A 6,528-nucleotide genomic window follows, 5' to 3' on the forward strand; every position below is an offset into this window, starting at 1 on the left:
CTATTTTTTTTTTTTTTTTTGAAAGAGAGAGTGAGAGAGAGAGAGAGAGAGAGAATTTTTTTTAATATTTATTTTTTAGTATTTGGCGGACACAACATCTTTGTTTGTATGTGGTGCTGAGGATCGAACCCGGCCCAGGCGAGCGCGCTACCGCTTGAGCCACATCCCCAGCCCCCATCCATATATTTTTGATTAATTATATATTCAACTCTTTTGCCCATTTGTTTTCTAGTTATTAAGCTTTCAAAATTCTTTATATATTCTCTATAAGTTCTTATCAGATATGTGCTTTGCAAATGTACACCTTTTCTTCAGTCTGTGCCTTGTCTTTTCATTATCTTAGCAGTGTGTTTCAAAGAACAGAATTTTTAAAAAATTTTGGTGAAGTTCAGTTTATCAGTATATATTGTGAAATACATATTAGACCTTCTACCCTATTTCTTCACATAGCTCCTTGGAGTCTTCTGAGTGATGAGTGTGTTTCCTATGCTAATGAATTCCCAGTGGCTCTTAGATAGCTTAAGGTTGGGGGATGCTCACCAAAATGACCAAGGCATGTTTAGAGGGTTGGGACTTTAAACCCCACCTCCTCACCTCCAGGAAGGAGAGAGGTGCTGAAGGTTTTTTTAATCAACAGTGGCCAATAATTTTGTCAGTCATGCCTACCTAATGAAGCAGCCATAAAAACTCAAAACCGCTGAGTTCTGGGAGCATCTGGATAGCTGAACAGGTGGGGTTTCCTGGAGCATGGTACATCCCAAGAGGGCATGGAAATCCCACGTCCCCTCCCTAATATGCCTTACTCCTGTGCATCTCTCCCATCTGGAAGTTCATTTGTGTCTTTTATAATATCCTTTATATAAATGAGTGAATATAAGCAAGGGTTTCCCTGAGTTCTGTGAAGCACTCCAGCAAATTAACTGAATGTGAGGAAGGGTTGTGAGAACCTGGTTGATCAGAAGCTCAGGCATAACCTGTGTTTGCTTTCAACTGACATGTGATATTGGGGGCAGTCTGTGGGACTGAGCCCTCAACCTGTGGGCTCTGATGCTATCACCATGTCAGAATCAAATTGAGTTAGAGAACCCCAGCTAGTATCTACTTGAGAATCCACTGAAGAATTAATTGCTTGATTGGTCTGTGGGAAATCCCCTGCCCCCTCACATTTAGTCACAGAAACTGTCTGCGTGTAAAAGTTTGTTTCTGGGGGAAAACAAATAGTCTTTTTTTTTCTTCTCCTGATTATATTTTGCATTACAGTTTGTTATTTTGTTATCTAAAAAATATTTGCCTAGTCCGTGGTCATAAAGATTGCTTCTGTGTTTTAATCTAAAAATTTTGTAGTTTTAGGTTTTGCATTTGGGTTTGTGATCAGTTTTGATTTAACTTGTGATCTGGTATGAGGTGTCAATTGAAATTACTACTTTTTTCTTATAGCTGCCCAATTGTTCCAGTACCATTTAACTACCTCTTCTACACTGACTTCCTTTGGTACCTTTAGTGAAAATCAGTTGGTCATATTCATGTGGGTCTATTTCTAATTCCTCTTTTGTTTTGTTTACTTATATGCCTATTATTTTATTTCTTCCTCACAGTAATTTTATAAGTCTTGAGATCAGGTAGTGTCGTCCTCCAATTTTGTTTTCTTTTTCAAAATTATTTTAGCTGTTCTAGGTCCTGTGGTCTTTCCTATAGATTTTACATAAATATCTTTTTCATAAGTTACTTTGTATATATATCAGGGAGAATTACTGGGTCATGGGAATATGCAATTTAAATTTTATTAGATAATTTTAAATGGTGCATTAATTAAACTCTCCAGCAGTGTATGATTTGAAGTGTCTATTTCTTTGTGCCCTCACAAGGCAAAGGTGAAGTGAACCACAAATTCCTCACAATCATGATGACCTTTTACTCCTGGCTCCAACCTTGAAAAGTAGAGATGAGTTTTCACTTAGGAGGAAGAATTTCAGATTCTTTACATTAGAGCATCTAGAAGGCAAATCATTCCCTTGATAGTAATGATCTCTCTGAGCAAATCTTTGATGATAATAATAGTCATTATTTCCATTATAGTATTGAGGTGGAAAAATACATGAAAGGGAGGAGAGAAAACTTCTAGCATAAAGAAAAGAGTATTAATACGATGTGATAAAAGCTCAGGAAAACCTGATTTTCAAGGTGGAAGAATCACTCATCAGTGTAAAATGTCAAAGAGCTGTGAATTAGCGTAGTGAAAGAAAAGCATTCAATGAAATTGGCAATATGGATGCCGTGGTTCATTACTCTTTGTTGGTGTGATGGTGACAGATGACACTTTGAGTAAGCCAACTAATGAGTAGGTGTTAAGGAAGTAGAAACAATTCACTTAGAAGATTCTTTTAAATGAGGTTTGGTTATGATAGGAAGGAAGAGATAATATCTAAATAGTTATATGTAGGGTCACTATATTTCAAATATGGATAGGAGACAATAACATATATTTATAAGTTGATATGGATAATTCAGTTGAAAGAGAGTTTAAAAATGCATGCAAGAGAAAGAATATTTCATAGACCAAGATCCTTGAGGCAGTGAGTCAACATGAGACCCAGCATACAACTGGAAGAAATATCTTGGGTGGAAAGAGTGCCCCTTTTCCCGTGGGTGGAGGAAGAATGGGTGAAGGTTCTGATATGTTTGTAAGTGATAGGGAAGAAATGTAGACTGTTTTTGCTTGGTAAACTTCATTTTCTCAGTGAAATGAGACAAGGTCATGTGCTAAGAATGATAGGTTTGGGGGTTAATAGCAGAATTTTGGAATAATCACGCAGGAAAAAGAAACATCTACATGGAGATTGCACTGCTGAGCAGCACTGAGCTGAGGTCAGGCGGGAGGTCACACATTTTTTAGTGATTTCAGTCTGCATTATTGCATGATTTTTGGCAGCAGCTCGTATCAGACTAGTTGTAGTAACAGACAAGTCAGATGATAGAAATGATGAAGAGTTGGGATTTTTACTGGGAGTTTTCAGAGAAAGGAAAAATGCATAAGAAACTGAAGGAGTCAAAAATAGAAAAGAAACCCAATTAGTAGGCATCCTGAAGGGAAGGACATGTTGGATAGGAAAAGCTTTGGGAATGGCAGTGTAGGACATGTGCTAAAAGACCACACTGAACATTTTTGTACCTATGTCCCGTTTCTCCACAATAGACGTCTAAAAGTGCCAGTCATGGGCCAAAGTGTCTGGTAAGTTAAAAATTATAATAGATGCTACTAGACTACTTTCAAAAAGGTTGAAGCAATTTTACTCCCACTAGCAATGTACAAGGATACTGCTTCTCCCTTCTTCGCTCCACATCATCTCTATGTTTTATATTTTGCTTATTATTATTATTATTCCTGTGGTAGAAGAGGAATGATATATCTTTTTATAATTTGTATTTCTTTAAGTACCATTGGCTTTAAGCGTATTCTCGGGTTAATCATTTATTGATACTTTCTCTGAGTTGTATATTTATATCCTTTGGCCATATGTTTGGTCAGGTTTTTCTTTCTTTTTCTCATCCACCTATAGATGCTCTTTGTATATTAGTGATAATGACCTGTTTTCAGTCACACATATTGTAAACATTTTCTTTCTATTAATTGTTTTTTTAAACATTATAGAGGAATTTTTCTTCCCATTTATGCATTTAAAGTTTCAAAAAACTGTATACTTAAAAGTTAACAAAAATTGCATATATTTTGTGAACAACATTTTTTTTCAAAATCAACCTATATGTAATGAATTTAAAAAATCAGGACAATATTACAATTATTCAATAGCCTATTGTTTTCAATTATGTATGACACTAACAAAAGTTTGTTAGAAGAGAGAACAGCTACTAATAATCTGCACAGCTACCCTTCCCAACCATCTCTGAATGTTCATAAATTCTAAAACACATTTGTCTTCAATAGCATATTGTTTTGAAATAAATATAAATGCATTGTGCAATGACTGATTGAGCTAATTCACATGTATTACTTCACATATTTATCATTATTTTGTGGTGAGAATGAGTTGCTTAGGGCTTTGCTAAGTTGCTGAAGCTGGCTTTGAATTCCGTAATCTTCCTGCCTCAGCCTCCCAAGCCTCTGGGATTACAAGTGTGTACCACAGCACTTGGCCCATTTTGAATTAAAAAAATGTTTTTTTTTCAGTTGTTGATGGGACTTAATTTATTTATCAATTTATATGTGGTGCTGAGAATCAAACCCAGTGCCTCACACATGCTAGGCAAGTACTCTACCACTGAGCCACAACCTTAGCCCCCACATTTAAAAAAATGTTTTTTAAAGAGAGAGAGAGAGAGAATTTTTTTTTAATATTTATTTTTTGGTTTTTGGTGGACACAACAACTTTATTTTACTTTTATGTGGTGCAGAGGATCGAACCCAGCGCCCTGCACATGCCAGGCAAGCGCATTACTGCTTGAGCCACATCCCCAGCCCCCCATTTTAAATTTCAATCAAGTCAAATCTCTTATTTTTCCTCCCATTGTAGATTCTGGTTTTCCATCTGGAATCCTGTACTTTGGATTCTACATATAGTTTTCCAAAAATTTTCTAATAAGTTTATATTTTTTATCATTATTTTGTTTTACAGTTTAATGCTTAAATACTTTTTTCCTGATATGAATATAGGAGTAGAAAACATGACAGAATTTTGGGACAGAGTCCTAAATCATTGTGAAGGAGGGAACAGGTTTGAGGGGGACAGTGACAAGAAGGAGTAGAGGATTGGTGAGTATGCTTCAAAAGAAGTCACTTTTGGGGGGTACTTTTCTGGGATAAAAAGACAGTCATGTCTTGCATAATGGCATTTTGTTCATCGAGGGACCAAATATACTATGGTTGTTCCATAATATTATAATGGCACATTCTTATTGCCTAGTGACACCATAGCCATCCTAACGATAAGCTGTAGTAGAATGTGTTCCTCATTTACTTATTTTTATTGATTTTATTTTTTTAAACACACAACACTGGAATGTATTATAATTCTTGTTACACATATACAGCACAATTTTTCATATCTTTGTATAAAGTATGTTCACGCAAATTCACATCTTTATACATGTACTTGTTTTTTTGCATTATAATTCTTATTACACATATATACCACAATTTTTCATATCTCTGTATATAAAGTAGGTTGACACCAATTCAAGTCTTCATATATGTACTTTGGATAATGATGTCCATCACATTCCACCATCCTTGCTAATTCCCTGCCTCCTCCTTTTCCCTCTTCCCCATCTATTCATCTATTTGTCCCATGTTCCCCAACCCTACCCCACTATGAGTCAGCCTCCTTATATCAGAGAAAACATTTGGCATTTGTTTTTTTGTGATTGGCTTACTTAGCATTATCTTCTCCAACACCATCCATTTACCTGCAAATGCCATGATTTTATTCTCTTTTAATGCTGAGTAATATTCCATTGTGTATATATGCCACACTTTTTTTTTTAATCCATTCATCCACTGAAGGGCATCTAGGTTGGCTCCATAGTTTAGCTGTTGTGAATTGTGCTGCTATAAACATTGATGTGGCTGTGACCCTCAGTATGCTGTTTTTAAGTCCTTTGGCTATAGTCCGAGGAGAGGGATAGCTGAGTCAAATAGTGGTTCCATTCCCAGATTTCCAAGGAACCTCTGTACTGCTTTCCATATTGGCTGCACCAATTTGCAGTCCCATCAGCAATGTATCAATGTACCTTTTTCCCCACATCCTCGCCAACACTTATTGTTGTTTGTCTTCATAATAGCTGCCATTCTGACTAGAGTGAGATGATATCTTAGAGTAGTTTTGATTTGCATTTCTCTGATTGCTAGAGATGATGAGCATTTTTTCATATATTTGTTGATTGATTGTATATCATCTTCTGAGAAGTGTCTGTTCAGGTCCTTGGCCCATTTGTTGATTGGGTTATTTGTTTTTTTTGGTGCTTAGCTTTTTGAATTCTTTTTTTTTTTTTTAATTGGCAGAAGTGGGATTTATTGAACCAGCATGCTGGGGCTCCGTGCCCACTCAAGAAGGGAAAGCAGCCAGAGCCCCGAGCAGGGGCTGAGCACTGCTTAAGTACACTTTTTGGGGAGGGCGGAGGGCTTTGTATACATCAGAACAAATCATCATGAGGTGCGGGAAAATTGAACAACAACTCCTAAACATGATTAGTTCATTCATTGGCGGGAACAGGTCAGGCTGGAGTGATAGGTCATTCCTAAGGAGGGGGTTACATTTAAACTGATTGGTCCAGGCCCTGCAATGCCTTCGTGCGACCACACAGAGCCTTTATTAAACAACCGAATAGTCAGGGGAAATATTTACTGGGCAGTTCCAAGCATTGTCTTAACAGCTACAGAAATTTCAGGTTTTGCAGGTAGCATAGGAACCTAACAATACCTAATCCTTTACATTTTAACTCAGACCTTGCAGCTTAGAAACTTTACAACACCTGGTCTTTTACCCTTTAACTTCAATTTCTTTTACCCTTACA

This window comes from Marmota marmota, unplaced genomic scaffold (genome assembly GCF_001458135.2).
Source record: "Marmota marmota marmota unplaced genomic scaffold, marMar, whole genome shotgun sequence".
NCBI lineage: Eukaryota > Metazoa > Chordata > Mammalia > Rodentia > Sciuridae > Marmota > Marmota marmota.